This window comes from Crinia signifera, chromosome 4 (genome assembly GCF_055691185.1).
Source record: "Crinia signifera chromosome 4, ASM5569118v1, whole genome shotgun sequence".
In the NCBI taxonomy this organism is placed as follows: Eukaryota; Metazoa; Chordata; class Amphibia; order Anura; family Myobatrachidae; genus Crinia; species Crinia signifera.
The window spans coordinates 183550944-183564675 of record NC_139220.1 but is presented as its reverse complement, the minus strand read 5'-3'; positions in this window follow the sequence as shown (position 1 = coordinate 183564675).

Genomic DNA, 13732 nt, shown 5'->3' with positions numbered 1-13732 from the left:
ATCCTATGATACGCAAGCATCAACATCCGGGTTTTGCGTATCAAATACCGGAAATCATCATCCCAGTGCGTTCCAATCAAGAGGAACCCTTTATTATACTTCCCCGAGCATTGAGACAGCCAGGGGAACTTCTCTATGGCTGCCTCTTGCGACGAGGGACACAGAAACCTGCCGCACCGCCGGATGTAAGTGACGTCTTGAGCCAGCGTCACCGGCTGTTGCGGAATAATGTATGTTTTATACCCTCCACATTGGGACCCACGGATGACCTATAAATTACACAAGGTACCGGGTAGGAGAGCTACCATATATGGACTTCCGGGAGCAATTAATTTAAACCCCAAAAAAAAAAAAAAAACGTATCTTACATTATATAAAATGTGATTTTACATATGTGAGAGGGCAATGTTTATGTAGCTGCATTTAGGACATAGGAGCTTTTTAAACCTGTTGAATGTACAATGCTTCTTTATGCTTCATTATGGTTAATTGAGGGAAAAGGGAGGAGATAACCAGGAAGGTATATATACCTACCTGGGTATGTTTGGAGGTACCACCTTGAAAAAGACCAGCAGGTCGAAACGCGTTGGTGGGGTACCTCCGTTTGTATTTTAAAGTTGCCCTGATCCGATGCCCTTGTTCCAGATCTGGTGAGGTAACCCGGGTCAATAACACACTCTCCCAGAGACAGACAAGGTGCAAAGGAGGACATTCTTTTTAATCCTTTTTTTTTGTAAGTGTGGTTGCTGTGTAAAATAAAAAGTTTTTCTGCACCACTGGATGGGAGATTCATTTCTGACCTTGTTGGATGTAAAAGAAACCTTGATGAGAGGATCACCTGCCTTACTCAAGTAAGCATACATGTGAGCACTCCTTTGAGATTTCCCTGTGACGTGGACATGTATTTACAGTAAAAGATACCTTGATAGGTTTTGTCACATATTTGATTTATGTAAGCAGATGTAAGTCTACGTCGTTTGGAGAGCACGCGGTGACCCTTAAAGCTAAAAAGAACACCTGGCTAGACGAGAGGAAATTTAAACATCCCCCTTTTTGGACACTTGTTCCGAAATTGAATATTTTGGCCTAGTTGAATGTGGGACTAATTTCTTTCATTCTGTATTTTTACTTTTTATGTCAACTGAACTTTGGAGATTCATGGACATTCAACACTATTGGATGGTATGATGTATAACATTTAAATTCAACCCAATATCAGGGCGCTTCACTATTATTGTTACCTTTTGTGTCTATATTGTATAACCTGGTGGGTAATATCAGGTTATAGTGTTAAGCTGACCTATTTTTGCGCCACAACGGTATAACCCTGTTTTATATTGTAAACAGATCATTAGTGTCATTCTTAATGGAACTATGAAATAAATTGCAAACAACTTCCATTTATATTGGATCTAGATCAGTGGTCTCCAACATTTTTGGGGGGCGTGAGCTACTTGAGACAAAATAAACCACCTGCAGAGCTACTAAAATAAAAAAAAAGAAATCTGCCTAAGCCCTGAGAAAGCTAACCCTGTGAAACGTGTGTCGGTTTCCTAGCCGTGTGGCCGCCTCCGTATGCCGTTCCATATATTGAATGATATTGTGTCAGCCTCACCATACTAGTCCTTTTAAGGACTCTAATGTTGTTTTTGTGTAATGTTGTAACTTAAATAACAGTGGGTGCCGTATTGTCCCTACACACGGAAAACGGTAGTATGGATCCCCTAGCAGGGCGCTCCGCCGCTAACAGTGGAGTGTGAGTTAGCACATTAAGGCCATATCCCTAACCCTGTGTAGCGAGCAGGATCATTCACCACTCAGTGACATCACTATATTAACCTATACTATTGTATCAAAACTTTTGAATAGCTTAGCACCAACTCTGGAATTGTGAACCGAATTTACGGTAATTAACACTAAAAGGTACTTGTTTCCTAGCAGGGCGCCCATCGCGGGCATCGCATGTACATCGCATGCCATTATAATGACATGCGATGCGACCGACGCGATTACCGCGATTTTACATAGGGAACAATGTAAAATGTCCCAATTGACCCGATTTCACATAGGGAACAATGTTAAATGCCCCCCCCCCAATTGTTAACGCCACTCCACGATCAACGTCAACCCGAAGCGTGGCGAGCGCAGCGAGCCCGCGAGGGACGGCGGTACGCGTCCTCCGACCTTTTCATACCCCTACTATCCACTAGGGCGTAGAGTGAGAATATAATAGTGTGGCGAGCGCAGCGAGCCACCAAGCCCGAAGCGTGGCGAGCGCAGAGAGCCCCGCGAGGGGACGCGGATACCTTCACAGGTATCCACATCCCCTTGCGGGCTTCACAGGTGTCCGCGTCCCCTCGCCACGCTTCGGGCTCGGTGGCTCGCTGCACTCGCCACACTATTCTATTCTCACTCCACGCCCTAGTGGATAGTAGGGGTATGAAAAGGTCGGAGGACGCGTACCGCCGCCCCTCGCGGGCTCGCTGCGCTCGCCACGCTTCGGGTTGACGTTGATCGTGGAGTGGCGTTAACAATTGGGGGGGGCATTTAACATTGTTCCCTATGTGAAATCGGGTCAATTGGGACATTTAACATTGTTCCCTATGTAAAATCGCGATTTTTTTTTACTAACGATGCCCACGATCAAAATCGTGGGCGCCCTGCTAGGAAACAAGTACCCACTAAAAATTACCTGGTGCTAGCCTTAGCTTTAGGGGGGGTATTCAATGTCAGGGGAACGGCTGTCCAGCAAGCTCGACAGCCGCACCCCTGTCCCCGTTCTCGCTTTGCTCGACTTGAGCTCGGCTGTCGGGATTCAATGTCCCGGCGGCGAGAAAGGGGCGTGGCTGCAAGTTGAGGACGGAAATAGACGAGCTCCGGCCGGGAGCTTGCCTATTTTCGGCATTTCTCTGCAGAACGAGCCCGACAACTTGTGATGTTGGGCTCGTTCTGAGAAGAACCCCCTATTCAATGCTGTCGGGGAAGACAACATTGAATAGGGCCCCGCAGCCATCTCCCCCGTCGGGAGATGGCTGCGGGAGCAAGACAAAGATTGAATACCCCCCTTAAACTGCATATACAATTGGTCTTATCGGATACATATAAAGGAATAGTGGTAAAATTGTCACATCCATTAATAAAAGACTTATACACCGTCATTACAGTGTTAGCGGCTGTGCGAGTGCTATCTGCGGGTGGGTCGCTTGTGCAATAGTGTTCGGCATATGTGTAAGGGGCATTGCGTGTCATGTATAAATGCATTAATAATGTGCCACGTATGTGTAACAGGCATTATGTGTGTCATTTGTATAAGTGCATTAATAATGTGCAACATATGTGTAATGGGCATTATGTGTGTCATATGTATAAGGGCATTAATAATGTGCAACATATGTGTAAGTGGCATTATGTGTGTCATTATGTGTATGAAGGGCATTAATAAAGGTTGGCATAATGTGTAAGGGGCATTATGGTTATAAGGACATTAATAATGTGTGTCATGTGTAAGGGGCATTACTGTGTGGTATTATCAGGGGTACAGAGAGAAAGGGGTAGGGGTTACAAATTACCCAGGCCAAAGTCTGATGGAAGGGCCCAGTGGGGGGCCCTGGGCTCCCTCCCATTAAGTGACAGCATCAGCTGCAGCTCTTCTCCTCTGCCCAGCACACACTGCTTTGTGCTGGGTTGCAGTGTGGCCATGGAGGTGCTTAAAATACAATATTTTCTCAGGATTTATTTCTAAGGGTATAATGTGAATAATGTGAGGAGTAATGTATATAAGGTAAAGTAGTACTACTGTGTGATGTACTGTGAATAAGGGACACCATTGCATGATATAATGTGAATAAAGTTGCGCTACTGTGTGGCCTAAATTGAATTGGGGGTACTATTGTGTGGCCATGCCCCTTCCCGGCAAGAACACACTCCTGTTTGGGCTGCGCACTGAATGTGTGCACTGTTTCTATTTAAAATATTGCGGGTAGGAGCACCAAAATGATGACTGCTATGATGAGGGTTGATGGTGCTGGAAAAGGGGAGCAGGGTCAGAGGCGGAACTAGTGGCGGTGCTAGGGGGCACCAGCCAAAATCTTTCCTAGGACGTCATTTAGGCTAGGGCCGGCTCTGCCCGCAGTTGTACATTTCATTAGCCGACGGAGGAGCTGAGGCACAGAAGCTGCCTTCTCTTCTTACACAGAGATTGAGCTGGCAGCCGACTGATACTAGGGGGAGCTGCTGCACCCAGCTCCTCCCAGGCTGTACAGTACATAGATGACTGAAGCACTCCCCTGTGGGGAATATAGCCACACACAGGTAGGCACTGAAAGCACCTGCTTCATGTTGCAGTGTGGGTGGGGGTGTGTGCAGTGGCGTAACTATAGCTCCGCAGCCCCCGCGGTGGCGGGGGGTGGCGCAGAGAAATTGGGGGCGCTGCCGGGGGGGGGCTGCGGGGCTATAGTTACCCGTGGTCTGCGTCTCGCCCGGCTCTCTGCCAGGACCTGCCTGACATCACGGTCCCGGCCGGCTCCTGCTGCAATGAAAACTGACAATTAGAAAATGGCTGCCCCCATACTTCAGACAGTTTTCTGTCTGCAGTATGGGGCAGCCATTTTCTAAGAGTCAGTTTTCATTGTAGCAGCAGGAGCCGGCCGGGACCGTGACGGTCAGGCAGGTCCCGGCAGAGAGCCGGGCGAGATGCAGACCGCGGGTGCAGGACAGGTACGGGTAAGAAGGGGGGGGGCAGGTTAGGTGTGTGCGGGGGGGGGGGGGGGGGGGGGGGCGCTGAAAAAACATGCGGCTGGGGGGCGCAAAATAGTTAGTTACACCCCTGGGTGTGTGTGTGTGTATGTGTGTGTGTGTGTTAGGGGGGGGGGACAATGATTTTATATGTTTGTAGATTTTTAAGTGAGGTGTGTGTTTGTTTTCCTAGGGAAAATTGTGTTTATTTAGTTGAAATAGGAGTGTGTATGTGTGTTTTTAGTAAAACAGTGTGTGCATCTCAGTGAGAGGTGTGTGTGTCTGAGAGAAAGAGGTGTGTGTGAGTGAGAGGTGTGTGTGTGTCTGCGTGAGAGGTCTGTGTGTGTCTGAGCTAAAGAGGTTTGTGTGTGTGTGCGCCCGAGGGAGAGGCATGTGTGTGTGTGTGTGTGTGTGTGTGTGTGTGTGTGTGTCTGAGTGAAAGGTGTGTGTGTGTGTGTCTGTGTGAGAGGTCTGTGTATGTGTCTGAGTGAGAGGCATGTGTGTGTGTGTCTGAGTGAAAGGAGTGTGTGCATCCGAGTGAGAGGCGTGTGTGTGTCTGAGTGAAAGGTGTGTGTGTGTGTCTGAGTGAAAGAGGTGTGTGTTAGAGGTGTGTGTGTGTCTGAGTGAAAGGTGTGTGTGTGTGTATATGAGTAAAATGAGTGTGCAACATTAATCATGAATCCGGGCGACTGGGGCAAACTTATGCCACTGCTAAACACAGAGGAATAAATGATGTTTATTACACACCTGAGAGGTTAAAAGAAATAAAAGTTATACAAGGTTACAACATATTGTTTGGCAGTACGGATGATGTAATGGTTAGCATTACTGCCTCACAGCACTGAGGTCATAGGTTAAATTCCCACCATGGCCCTAACTGTGCAGAGTTTGTATATTCTCCCCGTACTTGCGTGGGTTTCCTCCGGGTACTCCGGTTTCCTCCCACAATCCAAAATATACAGGTAGGATAATTGGCTTCCAAAACCAAAATGAATCCTAGAATGTCTGTGTGCCTGTGGTAGGTAATATAGATTGTAAGCTCCACTGGGGCAGGGACTGATGTGAATGTTCAACTATACTCTGTAAAGCGCTGCGGAATATGTGTGCGCTATATAAGAAACTGTTAATAAATAAATAAATAAATATTGTTTTTTGCAGAAATAATACAAATTGTATAAATACTTTGTTGCCAAAAGACATCTGCAAATAACAAAGTTAACAACCGAAGTGAAACATCTTGGAAGGGTCATTCTGATCTCTTCTAGAAAATAATCACTCTAGGAGTTTAGATTCACAATAACCCAGGACTGATAATAAGCTGACTGATTTAATTATATACAGAAAGGAGAACACTAAAAGGCACACGGAATCCCCACACTTGCTTTATTCACTTGTTTGTTCTGAATGTTATGTGTTGTATATTTCGCAGTTTTAACTCTTTTTAAAATTAAAAGTTACATTTTAGAGGTGTCATATATTCTTTTCGGTGCATCACACCCAGACAAACCTTTTTCTTCCTTCTTGCAATTAAATGGTCTCACCTGATAGCCAGCAGCCAGACGCAGCCTCCTCCACAGCCCTGCGAGCACAGGCATCCTCAAGGCGCACAGCAGACACTTCTCCAAGATTCCTGCCTCTCCCCGATGCTCATAGCAGGTACTCTTCTCGGCTGACAGCGCTTGCAGCTGCCTCTCCTGTCTGCATGCAGGGCTGGCAACAGAAATCTTGGGGCCCTGTACAATTATATTTCTGGGGCCCCCACCTAATCCCAAAATCACACAACCCTCTTCTGTATGAGCCTCATTTAACCTTTTGCTGCTCCAGATCCTGCTTTCTCATTCTCAGTCCTGTTGGCCTGGCTCCTGGCTGCTGCCTTCTGCTGGCCTGTCACTTTCACAAAAGAACGCCGAGCACTACAAGCAGGCACGGAACAGACGACCCGCACATGTGCTATAAACTACAGGAGCCAGAGACTGAGGCTACATTGCCAGCGGCGGGTATGGCTGTGCACCTGCGGCCACAGGCCATGTGCACACACAGAGTAGATGGCTCTGAGCACCATATGGCAGGGTGCACACACCGGTAGACAGCAGTGGCACACAGTGAGTCAGTCAAACTCAGCCACACACAAGTGGTGTACAGTAGACGGCCTGGCCGCGAGGGTCACTGACAGGCCAGCGACTGTGATGGGGCATGGAAGCTCTGGGGGCATGGAAGCTCTGGGGCCCTTGTGATTGCTGGGGCCCGTCACACTTGTCCCCCTTGACCCTCCCTGTCGCCTGCCCTGTCTGCATGTAACAACTCCACTTCCTTCCTGCCTGCTGCCGCTCATGCCAGCCTTTCCCCCACACATCCCCAACTCCATGCCAGCCTTTCCCCCCACACATCCCCAACTCCATGCCAGCCTTTCCCCGCCACACATCCCCATCTCCATGCCAGCCTTTCCCCCCACACATCCCCTACTCCATACCAGCCTTTTATTTTAGGGAAATCCAACTCATCATATGTAGGTCAAAATATGTTTTTCGCTTGTGCAAATATGATCTTCGGCTTATTTATTTAGGTAATAACACTTTAAGATTGATTTTGATACCTTTGTAATTAACAATTCCGACACTCAATGTCTGCAGGATTTCTAGCCCAATTACAAAGCTGTTTAATAGTATGTGTGCAGGGGATTTGCACACAGGAACACAAAGTCCAGCCACTGAGCTTGCAGGCACAGGTCCTTCAGTACTTTTGGAGAATCAGCTTTTCTTGTGTGACCATATTTCTAAAAAAAACTGAGACATTAGTTAACCAGCATAGTGAATGGATTGATTTACAGATTTAAAGTGGATAACACTTATTACATTGGGTGTGCTGGGAATTTTGACCCTGTGCTGTCAGTAATGCATGTTTTTATTGAGATGATTGCCTCTACACTTTAAATAGAATAAAAATAGCTTCAGTAAAAAGTAGGTCTATGTACTAAGCCTTGCAGAGAGATAAAGTACCATAAGCTCCTAACATAAGCTCCTAACTGCCACATTACTGGGTTTGTTACAAAAATGACAGTAGCCGGTTGGTTGGTACATTGGGGTCTATTTATTAATCTTGGACTGATATAAAGTGGAGAGAGATGATGTACCAACCAAACAGCTCCTGTCATTTTTCAAACAGAGCCTGTGAAATGGCAATTGATTGGCTGATATCCCCATCCAAGGCTTAGTAAATAGACCCATAAAGGAGATATACTGTTTATCCATTCAGAGCAGTGTACTTACCTACAGTTGAGGAAGCTTATTCTCTTTGATATGTACCATACTGCAATAGATACTAAACATTACTTTGAGGCTTTATAAGCTACTTCTAGATTCCATATTTCCTTTTATGCCTCATTTCATAGATATATAGTAGATAAATATGTCAGTAACCATAGGGCAAGCTAATTTGTCCAATCTCCCATATCACACATCCATTTGGACTTAAAATCCCTAAGAAGAAAACCTCATTCAAAATGAATTCCATGTGATATAGGATTCCTAATGTACTACACAAGATCTCCCCTTACATATTAGCAGAGTGCTGTAACTTTTCATATCTTGGTCAGAGCCAGATTAAGCACTTAAAATATTTGGATGCATACATATTTTCTATATCCTACCTATAGCGACTCCAATTGCTGTTGATGGGTAGGTGTAAATCGGTGATGCAGCCTCTCGGAATTAGACTCTATAATAATACATGCCAGTCCTCTTTCTAATGATAGCTATATATATATATATATATATATATATATATATATATATATATATATATATACTGTATAGGTATGTTTTTATTATATTTTTTTTATTTTACTTCTTGTTATATATTTTCTTATCATTTTTTTTTCTCTGTTAGGCTGGATACCATTGTTTCAAAAGAACAGCAATGTACGGTAATGGTGCCAGTAAATAAATATACAATGGTCAGGAATTTGTTATGATTTATCTGTGTATGAATTTTTTCTTATATATGCATATACTTTTTATATAAATAAAATTGGCTATATATATATATATATATATATATATATATATATATATATATATATATATATATATATATATATATATATATATATATATTCCATAGCAAAGTGGCACTTCACATGTGAGCAGAAACATTATTTGCTGGGGTGTCAATCTCAGAAAGGAAAAGTCCATAGGACCACTCTCATAAATATTGTAGGTTGCAGGGAGCACTCACCAGGCTGGTTGAACTTCAAAGGTAATTTTATTCGTACATCAAGCAGAGGTCGACGTTTCGGTCCAATGAGGGATTCCAGACCACCCTAGGAAGCAGAAGCTTCCTAGGGTGGTGATGAAGATGTTCCAAAATACATCGAAAATGTTTGATCACAATCATCTGCTGTTGCGTGTTTTTGACTCCGAGTGCCTCTCTCTATCTATCTATCTATCTATCTATCTATCTATATATATATATAATTTTTTTTTTTTCACAAGATTTGGAATTTTAATTTGTTGAATAGTATACCGATAGAACTATGCGACAGAGCCAAAATATTTATTCATCATTGTACCTAACTAATATTATGATGTAAATACATATTGTATATAAACTAGTAAAAAGACGTCTGTTTTTACAAAGTAAAAACTGACGAAATGTGTTGGGCGTGGCTAAGGAGATGCCAGGATGCTGTGACATCATGTACCGATTCCAGAGCCTGTGAAGCTTACTTACCAGCGTGCGTCCCTCTTATTTCTTCTCATTTCATATCCGCTTTGGGTTATTGAGAGGAGTTTGCAATAAGCCTGTTTTGCCTGGAAACTGAGGATTTGTTTAACCCATAGGACTTTAGCAAACTAGACTTTTCATATAGATATATATCTATTTATATATATATATATATATATAATGTATAGATAATTCTGCACTCACAGCCATCTCCTATCATCTCTAATGCTGTGTACACACGGGGGAGATAGGTGCTATAATCGCTGGGAATATGGTCGCAGGCGACCATATTGCCAGTGATTGGGAGTGTGCCCCGGCGATATATCGCCGGGTGTGCGCTCCCGTTTTCTGCCCCATTGTAATCGCTGGTCGCAGGAGCTTGCTCCTGCGACCAGCTAATTACCTCTGGGGCACCCCCAGCAGAGGTTCGTTTTCAACAGCGACCATCTCTGGTCGCTTGTTGAAAAAGAGACACTGAGCAATATATTGCTCAGCAATATATTGCAAGCAATATATTGCTAGCAATATATCTCCCCCCGTGTGTACGCACCTTTAGGCAACATGTACTGTTCCACATATATTATTTCATAGGGCCATATAGGTCCATTAAGGGCACTCACCAAGTCAAAGAATAAAAATGTAAGTTGTTTATTACATCACCATATCCAAACAGTGGTTTTCTTACATACAGGTAAGTAGGTAGGTCAACATTTCGGCCACGTATGGCCTTTGGCAAGACAATTCAGGATACACATCCATCCAGCTCCAGAGACCAGGGTCTCTGGAGCTGGATGGATGTGTATCCTGAATTGTTCTTTGACTTGGTGAGTGCCCTTAATGGACCTGTATTGCCCTATGGAATTTGAAGGACTTCATCAGGGGTTAGACATAGACTTTATAATTAAGTCTGCACAGCAAATTGGTATTCTTTAAGAAAAGATAAAATCAAAGTAAGGTGATTTTTAAGAAACATAATAAGGCCTATCTGGCCCGGTTTTTCGGAACGGGTTCTTAGATCCCTGAATTCTATAGGCCGTATTGTATAACTTAATTGTATGCACCTTTTCGTAAGATTCGGTGAGGTGTATTCCCGGCAGGGAAATTGTTCCCAAATGTACAAAACAATTTCCACAGTATAGCAAAGTCACCGGCTCCTTCACTGGGATTGAAGGAGCCGGTGACTTTGCTACACTGTGGAAACACTGGACTTCAATGTTTCTGTTTAATTAGAAAATCTCTATCAAGCGCCATATAGTGGACGCTGGTACCAAAACCCTGGAATTGTCCCATAGAGGTGAGGAGCAGTGTATCCTTTTATTATATAGGAATGAAAACTGCAATTTTGGAACAAAACATTCATTTTGTAACAAAGAGATATTTTTTTGTGAAAATATGTTTGAAGCTGACAAAAATAAGTTGTGTGACAAATGCATATCAGTGGCATGCTAATTGATTATTTCTCACTAGTGTATGCCATAAATGTTCTCATAAACATTTTTGCACATTAAAATAATAGGGATGTTATTCTAACATCTTGCCCTAGGGATCTACATCTTTGATTTTGTTAACAATATTTCTCATATATTCCAGAGAATAGATTTTATGCAAAGGATGTGCTAATTAATGTAAAATTCCATAGAGAGTGTAAGGTTTGTTAGATGCATCTCTGGATGAAACATTCAGTCTCCTCAAATACACTAAAATTAAACAAACCAGATATATGTGAATGTAGAATTAATGTAATTGCTGCAGATACCACTTTTGAATAATATAGTTATACTCAGTCAAAGTCAAAGATCCAGCTTAGCAACCATATGTGATGCATGAAATAAACAGCACAGAAATTGGAAATGTTCAAGATAATTTTTATGACCAGAGTGAGAGATCAGTAGCTAGTCAAGATCGTGAAACCAGCAAGGAGACACAGAGGATCTACAGTTTTTAGTCTTAAGTCTCCTGCAATATTATTCTGGTTGTTCTTGTAAGTTGCAGCAATCTTAGCTGGTTAAAGTTGCTCCAAATCTCACATCTGCTCCTGCATCTGACCTTAGCCCATTCCCCAAGCAAAGATGGTGAGGTTCTGAATAAAGAGAGCCTTTTGTTAACCTGTCTCTCTTCCGTGGGGGTCCCAATCAGACATTCCTTCAGTTGCTGAAGTAGTTACAAGAAATCTTGTCCAAAATTATCCCGGTGGTTTCTGTTATGCTCGGTGGTACTTCCGGTTCCAGTATACCCTCCACTGGTGGTTCTAAGGATAAAAATGTTTAAGATACAGTTCAGTATGTCTTGGAGAAGCCTCCCTCTATGTGGGGTAAGGACAGCCCCCAAAGCATACCTCAACCCAAGCTTTCTGAAGAGGAACACCAACCACGCAGACTGCTTGGTCTGTGCTTCTATTGTGGGTGTCCTTAAACACTTTTTTTGAAGACGGTCTCCCCTATATGACCAGGAAAATGGAGTCCTTTACAGCCACCACTCAATGAGAGACCTGAGTCCACAGCTGGAGACCTAGAACCAGAATCATTCTTTAAAAATGTTTATTAAACATTCAGCGTCAACAGTACAGATATCCAATAGCAAGAAAAGCAATATATGGATCAAATGATGGTAAAAAAAAAAATCCTGTACATTTTTCTTTGCATAGAAAGATCCATTGAAAATAGACAGGCAATTCTAGGATGTACCAAGGTTAATGGGACAGGATCAGGTGATATCCACTGGGACAGTACAGTCGTTTTGGTAGCCGCAGCTAATTTTATTAAGTCTGTGCAGGATTTGGTGGTTCACTTCAAAATATGACATGAAGATTAATTGTTTATTTAACATTCTCTATGCGTTAATAGACAATGAGGGAAATTCAGTCTTCCACTTCAAAAGCCCCGTGTTGCCATTCTACTATATCTAACAAGGGACAACAATGAGAGTAAATAGTGGAGGTGAAAAGCGACCTCGTTGGTGCTCTACACAGTGCACCATGTACATGGTCCATGAGGGAGTTTTGATAAAACCTTTTGGTCATAGGTAAAGGCTTGTAAATATGGAAATAAGGGAATAAGTTTGTTAGGAAATTTTTCCTGTAACTGAGAGTACGGATAGGGCCAGATTCCTTTAGTAAAAATTGAAAGACAAAGCTAAGCCCCTTACCATGCCAAATTTTGAATATAGATGACTCTTGATTTGGGGCAAAGGTGGGATTACCCCACAACGGAAAATTTGAGATAGTTTTCCACTCCACACAGACGGAATGAAGTAACAAGTTATCAGTGAATATTGTGGGTAGTGAATGGGGTGGGGTGGGTAATAGAGCAACTTCCAGCCTGGGAGAAATGCCGGTACTTATGTATTATCTGGGCTCCCATGTTAAATACACCCCATTTTTTCATACTCCTACTATCCAACTACGCATGGAGTTAATTTTATATAGTGTGGCGAGCGCAGCGAGCCACCGTGCCCGAAGCATGGCGAGCGCAGCGAGCCCTGCGAGGGGACGCGGTCTCATAAGAAAAACGGGAGCCCAGATATTACATAAGTACCGAAATGCCTGTTCTAAATGGTGCATTGTATATGTATCCAGTTATCCAGTTAAGAACAATCCTATAATTAGCTGCAATGGAGTAATTACATACCCAAGGAAGGTTAATACCGCCTAAGTCACTGGGTTGTTGGAGGTTAAATAGGGAAACTCATGGTGTTTTACCCACCCATATAAATTTGGTCAGAGCTTTATGAAATGTGGACATTGTATGTTTATATGGAATTATGGGAAGCATTTGTAAAACATAAAGAAAACAAGGGAAACAAATCATTTTATAGAGGTAACACCAGCCTGCATAATTTAAAGGTAATGCTTTCCAGTACTTAACCACAATCTGGACTTTAAGTGGCTATTGCCCATACTCGGTCTCCAGCAGCTATCAAAATGTGGTGTGTGATCCTGTTCAGTCCACTGGAGCTATCCAGTTGCTGTGTGTGTGATCCTACTCAGTCCAGTTGTTAACCGTGGTCAGCAGGACGGCGAGCAGGAGAGATGGTGGTGCTGTCCGTCTGCCTCCATCTGTTGCCCTCCTTGAATGGCGGTGGTGGTGGCAGGGCTGTGGGCTGCAGGGACGGAGACGGTCCTCAGTCTCCTCCACCTCCCTCTGTATTTCCTGGAGCCGTTTGGTTGGCAACCAGGGGATGCAGAGAAGCACTTCCGCCCCGACATCTGCTGGCTTCCAGGTTGGCGGATGACAACTACCACTCAGCAGTTTCTGGGTTACCCAGCGAAGCCGTCAGG